Source organism: Ictidomys tridecemlineatus, chromosome 3 (assembly GCF_052094955.1).
Source record: "Ictidomys tridecemlineatus isolate mIctTri1 chromosome 3, mIctTri1.hap1, whole genome shotgun sequence".
NCBI lineage: Eukaryota > Metazoa > Chordata > Mammalia > Rodentia > Sciuridae > Ictidomys > Ictidomys tridecemlineatus.
In genome coordinates, this window is record NC_135479.1 from 30,868,367 (window position 1) to 30,879,999 (window position 11,633).

General features: G+C 45.7%; 1 long non-coding RNA gene across 1 annotated transcript; it reads left to right on the forward strand.

Annotated features, from left to right (window-relative positions):
* Positions 1-526: 526 nt before the first annotated feature.
* LOC144376077 (uncharacterized) lies at positions 527-9,350 on the forward strand. Its single transcript, XR_013436139.1, has 3 exons — positions 527-1,054; positions 1,967-2,053; positions 2,696-9,350. It is a non-coding gene; the product is annotated as an uncharacterized LOC144376077 (long non-coding RNA).
* Positions 9,351-11,633: the final 2,283 nt, after the last annotated feature.

Genomic DNA, 11,633 nt, shown 5'->3' on the forward strand with positions numbered 1-11,633 from the left:
TTAAAATATTCCTAATGTCGGCTACCTTAAGACTCCAAGCCGGGCAAACAAACGTAATTTATTTCCAGAAGAAAGGGGATATTGAGATGTTTAAGTTTATGAACCGCCGTCCCCATGTATATTTGTTAAGTTCTGACAAATACCCAAATAACGTTAAAATCAGCCATTCATCACTTATGAATTTATGCAAAACTTTCTGTGCCCCGGGCCAATATTTTTTTAGACAGAGTTTCACTTGCGAGGGGCGGAGGAGGTGGGGAGCAGGGAAGAGGAGGGGGTTTGGTGGGGGGGGGAGAGAGCCGAAAGCAAGAATTTTCATGCCTGGTAAACACGCGAATTATGCGAAGAGAGTTATTCCCAGCTGGGCGGGCAGCCAAAACTCGGAGAGAGCGCGCCGGGGCCAGCGCCCCCACCCCCACGTTGGCAATGTCATTGGATTACAATGCGAGGTCTTCCCCTCAGCGACGCCCCCTCCTCCCTCCGCGGGCCCGCCCGCGCCCCTCCTCCCCACCCCTGCCCACTTGGAAAACCCGCTTGCAGCCGGCGAGCTTCTCGGCTTTCAGAGCAGGAGCCAGTGTGAGCTGGGAGGACCCGGGCTGCAGACGTGACGGGCCACAGACCACCGGACTGACAGACCAAAAGCGTAGGGGCCAGGCAGCTCCCCGGCGCCAAGACAGGACCCATCAGGACCCAGGCAGTCCCCGAAGAAGACAAGGATGTGCTAGTCCTGGAACACGTGCCCGATGCACAACCGGTTACATCTCCACTATGATTAATGTTGATAACACTGTAATACTAATAATAGCATCAATGAGGAAAGGAAGAGAGCTCTGAGCAAAGAGGCAAGAAAACTGTCCCCCTGGGATCCCCTAGTGCCTATCACCTACCTATAAGGGGAAAAAAATGCTCTAGGTGTGTATCTTCTGTGGCTTTGACAGCAAGTACCTACGAATTTATACAGCTGCTGGGGGACAAATCCTCCCCTGGATGGAGATTAGAAACTACTACAGATACATGCACATCGACATTTCCAAATCCTGGAAGAGAATGAATGGTAAGGTTCCCACCACTCCACATTGCCTCCCACCAGGATTGTGAGAATTCACTCATCTCTCTTTTTGCAACTTTTCCCTTATTCTTTTCTTCCACCCTCTCAGCACCCTGCCACACACCACACTACAGCCAACTGAGGCCAAATGTCCAGGGGAAGCCAGCCCACTCTATGGAGGAGAGCCCTCTGGCCCCCAGAGTCTGGGAATAAGATCTGGTTCCCTGTTGAGATGTAGAAGTCAGGGGTCCATTATCAGTCTTGCTTCTGAGACTCCTGGGAAAGGGGGTTGAAGTTTGGTGGCAGCTGCAGGAAGAAGCTGGCTGTGTATTAAGAGCTCTTAGCTGTGCTTGATGGGGACAGCAGGGGGAGGGCCCAGCCCATATTGGTATTTTGAAGGGGGTGATTCATCCTTTTTCTTTAATGCTCTTGGAATGTCAGGGCTGGAGTGGAGCTTAGATTCCAGTGCCCACCGCTCAATTTACCAATGAGAAGACAGAGCTCTGCAGCCACTTGCTGAAGATCACACAGTTGGGGTTGATTAGGTGGTCCCTATTGTGCCTCTTCACTGATATCTCGCTGTCTCCCTCTTGCTCACTCTCTCTCTCTTTCTCTCTCTCACTCTCCCTCTCTTTCTCTCTCCCCTCCTCTCCTCTCCCCAGTTGACAAAATAACAATCAGCAATTGATCAACCCTTTCTGTTGTACCTATTCAACAAGCATTTTATTAATAGTTTGTAACATGCCAAACACTGTGCCACACATTTTCATCTAAACTCTCTCATTTCTAAATAAGAAAACTGGAACTCAGAGAATTTAAGCATCTTGCCCAAAGCCACACAGTAAGTGGCACAAACACAGTTCAGAATCCAAGCTACCACCAAGGTCTATACTTCTTCCAACTACTCTTTGCTTTAAGGACTTGAACGCTTGGTTTGGGAGACAGAGCACATGCCACAACGTATGCTAGGAAGTCTCAACTCAGGCTCTATGGGATTCATGGCTGGTAAGATATACAAAAATGTTTTTTATGCACTTTGTTATGTACAAGTTCTTCCTCCGCCCTTTCCCCCACATAAGGAAGTTCCAATGCTATAGAGGAGGTAAAAAATAAAGAACAGCATAAAGGATAAAAGACGAGTGAAACCATCAAACCCGGACCAGAAAGAGGAGGGCTCACTGCTGAAGTGAGGCAGTCAGAGAAGGCATTTAACTAAAGTCTCAAAGAACAAGTTGAATGTCGACCCATTGAAGTGAGGATGGGGGAGGAAAGGCCATTTGGACAGAGAGAGCAGTATAGGCATGGTGTTGGAAAAGTATTTGTGTGTTTGGGAAATAGCTCAAACAAACTTTAGCATAGGATGGATTCGTGCCGAGGAGAGCAAGCAATAAAGTCTGAAAAGCAGGCTGAAGCCAAATTAGAGAGGATTTTGAATGCCAACTACGGGCACTAGACTTTATTTCTCAAGCAATAGGGAGCCATTGAGAGCTTTTGAATAGGGCAGAGACACCATCAGAACATGACAGCAAAAGGTATTATTTACTCATTCAATAAATATATTTGAGCACTTTTCTGGTTATCTATGGTATATAAGAAGCTACACCAAAATCAAGTCTTAACCATTTTGTTTTGCTTATGATTCTGCAGGTCAGGAAGGACTCAACTGGACAGTTCATCTATTATATTCATAGTGTCAATTGTGGGCATGGAGGATCACCACCAAAATGGCTTCTGGCACCTGGGTGTCATCCAGGATCCCAGCCAGTATGTTGACCAGAGCCCTTCAAGTCACTTCTTACAGCCTGATGGCTTCAGAGGAGTTAGACTCATTTGGCAGCTCCTGGCTCTGAAAGTGTCCTAAGCTAAGAGGCCTGGATCAAAGCTGCAGGGCATCTTATGATGTGGCCTCCGATGTATCCACAGTGTTTCCACCTCAGTCCATTGGTAAGCAAGTATCCAAATCAGCCCACTTTAAGGGGAAGGAAGGCAGCCCCACCATGGAGCAGCAGGGAATTGGGATCATCTTTAACCTACCTTACGGGAAGCAGTTCTGTATTGTTGGCTCTGCATCCCGTGCCCAGACACATACATGAAGAGAGAGTCATTTTCAATATATGTTGAGTGCCAGTGTCCTGGGGACAGGAGATGGGAATAGAGGCTGCTGAGAGATGTGTTGCTGTCATCCATGCGTGAGGATCCTCAGTGCTGACGAATACAGACATCACTGGCCAGATAGACAGGATGTGGTGGTTGAAGGGGATACCCAATGGCCCCTGATGTTTCAGTCCTTCACAAGACTAGGCACAGAAGAGGAATCTCAGATGAATGAGTTCTGCAGCTCCTCCACCCACACCCACAGTACAGCACTTGGCATGGTTGTGCTCAGGACATGCTCACTGGACTGGGTGAAGGGAACTGACTTGAGGGGCCCCAAGGTGTCATTATAGGTTTCTGAAAAAAGGGATGAGTGTGAAGATTCTTCTGGATGAGATTTGTATGAAAAAAAAAAAAAGCATAAAGGTAGAACCTAAGGCTGGAAGGCCACCTAAGAGAAATCGCTACTGTCATCTAGTCCTGAATGCAGTGTGGTCAGGAGGAAGGGAGGGAGAAAGACAAAACTGAAAGGTGTTTTAAAGGAAAGCAGAAGTTGGGTCCAGCCTGCATTTTTGGATAAAGTCGGGAGTTACTGGCTTTGGGAAGAAGCTGTCCCCTTTAAATAGAACATGTCCCCTTTTCCTCCACAGTGGTGTCTTCTTTTCACTGCATACTTCACTCATGTCACCTACCAGAGTCATTGTAGGTATTTATAACTGGGATCACTGGATTAGATGTAAGGAGGAGACTGAAAGTAAAAAGCAAATTTTGATTCTTTTTGAAATAATAAAAGCAAGTCTAGAAGGCAACTGTATACAGAATTTGGAAAGAGCATCTGGATTTTGAGGAAATGATGATAGAATTACAATATTTAAACTGAGATATCCTTAAGGTTCTTCCCCAACCCCCTTCATTTGATTGCAGAAATTAAGGCTTACCATGGTTGATTGTCCCAGTGCTAGTTATTTTGGATCAGAACTGGCACTAGCCGTGACACTTCCAGATTTCCAATTCAGTCCACCTCTTACAGTTGTTATAAATTAGATGTGAACAGTGTTAAAATTTTAAAAGCACTTTTAAGTACATTATTTTATTTTACTTCTGGTATGGGATTGAACCCAGGTAACCTAGATCATCGCCCTTTAATTTTTTTTTTTTTTAACTTTGATACAGGGTCTTGCTAAGTCATTGAGGCTGGCCTCAAACATGTGATCCTCCTGCCTCAGCCTTCAGAGCCACTAGCATTACATTCATGTGCTACTTTGCCTGTCTCAAGAACAGGACTTCATATAAAATGAGATGTTAAAACTTCTAAGGACAGGAAATGGGTCTTATATCCAGGGCCTCACACAGAGCCTAGCCCATAACGGCACATAACAGATATTAACTGGAGGAATAAATGTGCCTAGGCTCATTTCACAGCTAGGAAAACTGGTGCTCAGAGCAAGTGAGCAAAGGATGGATGCTCACAGAGCTCATTCCTGATGGTGGAGGCAAGCAGAGAGGGAGCCTTGCCTACTGAGAGATTCAGCTGCTGTTGTGTCACTTTGGGGTTGAGCCCCAGAAAACCAACCACACATCTGCAAATTGCTTAGTAAGTCTATGTAGTAAGAATAAAGGAGATAGTGAGAGCCTGCACTCGCCAACCAAAACAGGCCCTGCAGTGTCTGGCTTCGGAGACCTCTTCCCAGCTAGTGTTGTAAAGGACTCCTGACTGGTGTGCAGTTTATTCAATTAAGGGGGGAAAAATAGGCAAGGGAAGTAGTCCTTCCCTCATTTTACAGATGCAAAAGCTTGCAGAAACAGGAAGCCTACTTGCCCAGGATCCAACAGGTAGGTAGTTGGTGGTAGATCCAAGTTCCAGCAACTACAGGCTGCTGGAAGTGGTGGGGGTTAGTGCTCCCTAACGGTTCTTCCTGATTCCATGCTCCAATCCATTCTCCACACTATAGCCCAAGTGACCTTAAGACACACATGTGGTCTTGTTACTCCCCTGCTTAAACCCTCTCCAGGGTTTCCCTTGGCTGTGAGGATAAAGGCCAGAATCCTTACCAGACTTGGGCCCTCCCTCTCCAGGCTCTGGATTCAAGCCACGCAGGCTGTCTTTCAGTTCCTCTCATACAAAATCGTCCCACATCTTCACTCCAGGACCTTTGCACATGCAGCACCTTCAGTCGGGGCTGTCTCCTCTTCCAGTCCTAAATGCAACCCCACTCTTCAGATCACACATTGTCAGGGCTGGCAGGTCCAGTCCTCTGCGATCCCTGCTCCCTCCACTCTCTGCAGTTTGTAGCTGGGACTGTCGTGAGTTGCTTAACCACATGGATACGATGTGAGAACTGCAGTGTTTGGTGATCTCATCATGGTGTGACCATCAGAGAATGTTCTACACCCACAAGCCTAGATGGCAGGGTGCAGTCACTCCAAGCAGCCTCTCAATGCAATCGAGAGAAACAGTAAGCGAGAGATGCAGGAGGCTGTGACCAGAGTAACACGGTGTACTCTTTTGCAGTAAACTTTTTTTTTTTTTTTAATAAGTAGGAGTACATTCTGAACTCATGGTGAAAAACAGTAGTAGTTGTTTATTATCAAGTGTCATGGCAGTGTACGTCTCATGTGTGCTATATACCCTTACATGACTGGCAGAGCAGGAAGCTGGTTTACACCAGCGTCACCACAAGTGTGTGAGTGATGAACAGCACCCAGCTATGACATCACTAGGCAATGGAGATGTTTCATCTTCATTATAATCTTGACCACTGTCACATACGCAGTCCTCTGTGATACGTAGCTGTATTTGTAATTCAGTGCATGTGTGTTCTGTCTCTTCCAGTAGATAGCCTCCTCCCTTCTTTAACTGGCCATAATATTCCTGGTCACTGGTGCAGTTTGGGGCCCATGTAGATACTCATTAGAGAGAGAGAGAGAGAGAGAGAGAGAGCAATGAGTACCCTGAAAAAGTGAAGAAATATCATTTGATCCCCTTCCTGGCATATGCCAGTTTGTGTCTGAGGCTCTGAGAATACCTAAAATTCAGAGTTCAGTTCCTCTTAAATAGTGATCAAAGGAAGATTGAAGAATGTGCCCAATGTGTGATGCAGGGCAGGAGGCAGAGAGCCCTAAGGGGACTCTATCAATTCTAGGGATTACAGCGACTCCCGGATTACCGAACCTGAGAGTCCTGCCTGCCTGCGTAGGTGGGGAGGGATGCCTGAGTTGCCAGATAAACCCTTCCAGGAAATCAAGGGCCCTCCCCATAAATGGGAGATCAGTACCTACAAAAGCTTCCCATCAGAAGAAGCTCAGAGCACCAAGTGATTCATGGGGAACATTCTGAGAAGAGTCCCAAGGGTGGGTGAAAGTATCCCTTTTCCCTACATCTGAAATCCTAAAAATGGGAAAGTTTATCTTATCTATAGGACAGTTAAAACTTGATCTTTCCTGCCTAGGGAATAATAAAATTAAGCAATGACTAACTCATGTCTAAAGCTTTACTGTTCGCAAACCACTTTCACATGCATTATCTCTTTCAAATCCACACGACAGCCCAGGGCCAGAATTTTGATAGATAAGGAAACTGAGACTGAGGAGTAACTTGCCCTGGAGGCATAAACTTTCCTACTGACAGGGAAATTTGATATTACGAAGGAAAACAAAATAAAACACCATGGATTTTGAGCAAAATCAGGCTAGGTTTGGATCTGACTCTATGGCTTTTAGCAGGGAAACTCTGTTAAGATGTATGACTTCCCTGAGATCATTGAGCAGCACATTGATATCTACCTTATCAGGGCACTGAGATATTCCAAAACGTTCCATCCATATAACCCCTGGTTGTATGTAAGAGCCCAGACAGTGATGGTTTCCTTTCATCTCCCCAACTCCAGGGCCTGTGCCCTGTGCTCCCCACCCCACCGCACCCCACCCCATCAGGATAGAAGCTGACCATCCTGCTACCAGAGGTGGTGACAGCTACTTGCACAGGTCTTTGTCCTGCAGAGTCCATATAAAAAAATCCAATGGATTCTTCTTTGTCTCAGCTGAACAAATGGTTTTGAGCTTTCTAGTTGTTTTTATTTGTTTCTCTTGTTGATGCTTTTAAGTCATAAACCAAAAAAAAAAAAATGAATGAGGGCAAGAAAACCAATGATCAAGGCAAAGCTAAGAGAGACGATAGTGAAATCAAGATGGAAAGGCATTGGGCAATTGCCCAATGGTAGGAATCCTGCGCAGGTAAACTAGACCTAATTTGTTCTGATACTAAAAATTCCTCATTTCTAGTTACTGGCCCTTAACGGTTGTTTCTTGTTATTGGAATTGCCCGGAAGTGACTACCTCTCAGAAGCAGTCTTGCCTGGTGACATTCCAGCCTCACTTCAGGAGCAGGAACCTGGTGAAGAACAAGATCATCCCAGCCATGTAGGGCCAAAGTTTCTGAGAGAGGCAAGGAGCAATGTCAGCTATGGAGGACCTGAAAGATACCTGTCAGCTCTCAACCACCCTCCTAGGAAATGAAGAAACAGGCACAAAGAGGGAGAGTGATGTGGTCAAAGTCCAAGTGCTGTGGTCCTGTGGATCATAAATGTCCCCCAAAGGCTCACGGGTCAGAGTCTTGTTCCCTGGAGGGGTGCTATTAAGAGCTGATAAAAGCTTTAAGAGAAGAAGCATAGCAGGAGGTAATCAGGTTACTGCGGATGTGCCCTTGAAGGAGACAGTGGAACCTGGTCCACCATGAACTCCCTACCACAATGAGCTGCCTTATCACAGGCCCCAAAGCAACGAAAACCTTCAAAACTGTGAGACAAAATAACCTTTTTATCCTTACAAGATGGTTATCTCAAGTATTTGTGATAATAACAAAAAGATAACTAACAGAAACCTCAAATTGGAGACCAAGGTTAATGGAGGAGGAACTTTAATGAGGGTAGGTAACTAACCTACAGACTGAAGGGCCTTATGCCTGCCAAGTTGGACAACTTTCCAAAATAATGCATTCCAGGGCAGGTTGCCCAAGGGCCTGGGACTCTGCTATCTTCCTTCTTCACTTTAAAAGCAAGCACAATGGGAAGCCCTGCACTGCAACTCCAGCCCCCGCAACACACACATACACCCCAAGCCCTGGGGCACGCTCAGTGATTTCTGGTTGGATACTTGAAGATGAGTGCTCCCCAGAGTTCTGATCAGTTCTCTTCTCACTTCCTTTTACATCCTCTGCTTGAGGGGAAACTCTGGGCTCCTCACGTTGAGAGCAATCAACCCTGGTTGGCCTGCACCCAAATCTCTGCCCCAGGCCAGTTCTCTCTCCTAAGCAGAACATCCATAAAGCCAACTGCTTCTTGGACTTCTCCACATCAAAGTCATGTCCAAAGTGGAATCCTAACCCTGTTCTTAAACCTGATCTCAGTGTTTTCAGTTTTCTCGTATTTTGAATAGCAGTCCCACTGTTCACCGAGTATATAGACTAAATCCGTAGTCCATTTTTATATATGGTCAGCTCCTTCCTCATTGTGGCCTGTTTATACCAGGACAAGCTGGGGTGGAGTCATGGCACTGACTTGAAGGTCATCAAGAACAGTGTGACTGCCATCGATTCCAGTCATTGCTTCATTAAGAGGTAAAGAAACCAAGACCCAGACAGGCACAGAGACTTGCCCGAATTGTCAAAGTTGATTAGCACTAGAGCTGGGACTGGATCCTGTGACACCCATGAAATGCCCTGTTGTCATTTTTCTGATGTTAAAAATCACATCTTAACAAAAGTTCAATAGGAACTGTGGTATATATACACATATATACTAGAATATTACTCAGAATTAAAGGAGAATAAAATTATGGCATTTGCATGTAAATGGATGGAGTTGGAAAATACCATGCTAAGTGAAGTAAGCCAATCCCAAAAAAACCAAAGGCTGAATCTCTCTGATAAGTGAATGCTGATCCATAATGGGGAGCCCGGGAGGCATAGGAAAAATGGAGGAACTGTGATTGGGCAAAGGGAAGGGAAGGCGGGTGGGTGTATGAGGACTGGAAAGATGGTAGAAAGCGATGGACATCATTAACCCAGGTACATGTATGATGCACATATGGTGTGACACTACATCGTGTACAACCACTGAAATGAAAGTTGTGCTGCAATTGTGCACAATGAATCAAAATGCATTCTGTTGTCATATATACCTAATTAAAATAAATTAATTTTTTTAAGTTACTTCTGTTGTTTTTTTTAAGAGAGAGAGAGAGAGAGAGAGAGAGAGAGAGAGAGAGAGAGAGAGAGAGAGAGAGAGAGGGGAGAGAGGATTTCAATATTTATTCTTCAGTTTTTGGCGGACACAACATCTTTGTTTGTATGTGGTGCTGAGGATCGAACCCGGGCCGCCCGCATGCTAGATGGGTGCGCTACCGCTTGAGCCACGTCCCCAGCCCCTAATTAATTTTTTTTAAAGTTCAATATGATTATCTTCTTGTTTTGTTTCCTGAATGAAGCATTTCTTTAAAGAACATGTTGATTCAAGCCCTACTATCCCACAAATGTCAGAGAGATCACTGGGGTACTGGGAGAACCACATACTCATAGGATCAGCTACCTCCCACCTGTCAGACCAGACTGTGGTCTGGCTCTCATAGACAGGCCTCTGCCCTCCTTCCCTGAGACATCCCCAGAGGCGCAGCCCTGGTGAGTCTGGTCCATCAGCACACTACCTGAATCAGATCAGCATGGTGGGTGGAGAGAGCTCAAGTTCTAGAGCGGGAGAGATCTGGATTGGCAACCCACTCTGAGAATTAGCCATAAACCCACCAGTTCTCCTTCCTGACAATGGCCAGATCCAGATCATGTTATGATTTCCTCCATCTGTTAAGCACTTACTCCCCAGCAGTAACTGTACGGAGTCCACAAACTGAATACTCCTTGCTTTCCAGTTCTTTATCCATGAGCAAAATCAGTAACACTGACTGTCGTTCACTGGGCACGTGTCATGTGCCATGCACACTGCTAAGCATCCTCTGCTCATTCCATGAGGTTGGGGGGGGGCAGGGAGAAGATTGTTTACAGATGAGGAAACTGTTTACTGCAGGCATAGAAGCAGGTGAGAAATGAAAGCACCTGGCATAACGCCTGCCCTGTGTGGGCACTTTGGGAGGGTCATCTGTCACTTATGGGGTTGAGGCAAAGGACAAGGAACAAGAGGGAGAGACATGGGGTCAAATTTTTGGAACCTGTTCTGATCCTGTGTGGTGGGGTGTCACTAAATACAATGCATGAAAATGCTAATCCACCTTTGACAATGTCAACCTAGTCGCTAAAACACCAGCACTTTCCTTTTTCTCTAGCTCTCTGCACTAGTATGCAAACACACACACACACACACACACACACACACACACACACACACACACTTACACAAGTATATGCACTAGAGCTTTTATTTTTCTTCTGCTTCTTTTGCTCCCCTACATTTGGTCTTCACAAAGGTGATCCAACGGCAGTCCACTCCCACCACCCCCCGCCTGCCACACACACATATTTTGATCAAAGTTAGTCCGTCTCACTTAGAAGAACTGTTGTGCAGAGGTCCAGGCTTTCTTTCCCCAAAGCAGCAGGACATGTTTCCTACAGGAGAAGGACAAAGGGGAAGAGGCTAGAGAATCTCTACTTATACAAATAAAGAAAGAAAGAAAAGAAAAACTCTTTTCTAGGATGCAGACAGAGCCAAAGAACCAAAGCCCTTGGAAGCACCAGACAAGCTGTCCCAAGATGTGAGTACCTGTGAGGCCTGTGTAAGGTTCCTGACTCTGGGGTATGCTATGACTAAGAGCCATTAGTATTTTCAGTCTTTTTTTTTTTTTTTTTTTTAAATCTGAGCCCAGTACTTGCAAGCCTGGAATCACAGAATCCATGCCTAGCACCACCCATGACACTAAACCCCCTAGCCCATGTGGTCCCTTCTCATGTGAGACAGGTCAGTAATAACCATTCTTTGCAGATATCCTGAGCATGAGGGTTGACAGAGCATCTCAAACAATGCATCTCAATGATCCTCCCATCCACCCAAGGAGAACCTTATTATTACCATCATTCCCCTCCCCTCTCTTTTGGCAAGAAAATTGAGTCTCCAAATGCCCCAAGATTACTCTTCTAAAAAAAACAACAATCAGTTGTTCCCAGCCTCTTCATCTGAGTCAGGACTGCTTGACTACCATGCTGCAGCTGATTCCTGCCCCCAAAGCCATCGTTTACACCTTACACCACATTACACAGGGGTGATATTAGACCAGTGGAATTGATGAGGCAACTATGTTGTTTAGAAGTTGAGAGAATCTGAAAGATTCTGTAATGTGATTCTCTACCCATCCCTGTTTTACAGGGAAGGAAACTGAGCCTACAACACGATAGCTACACACTATATACCTATTCAAGTGCAAAGAGGAAAAGTGCCATTCTCAAAGTTGCACAGCTAGTCAGGGGATAGGAATAAAACTCTGTCCTAACTTC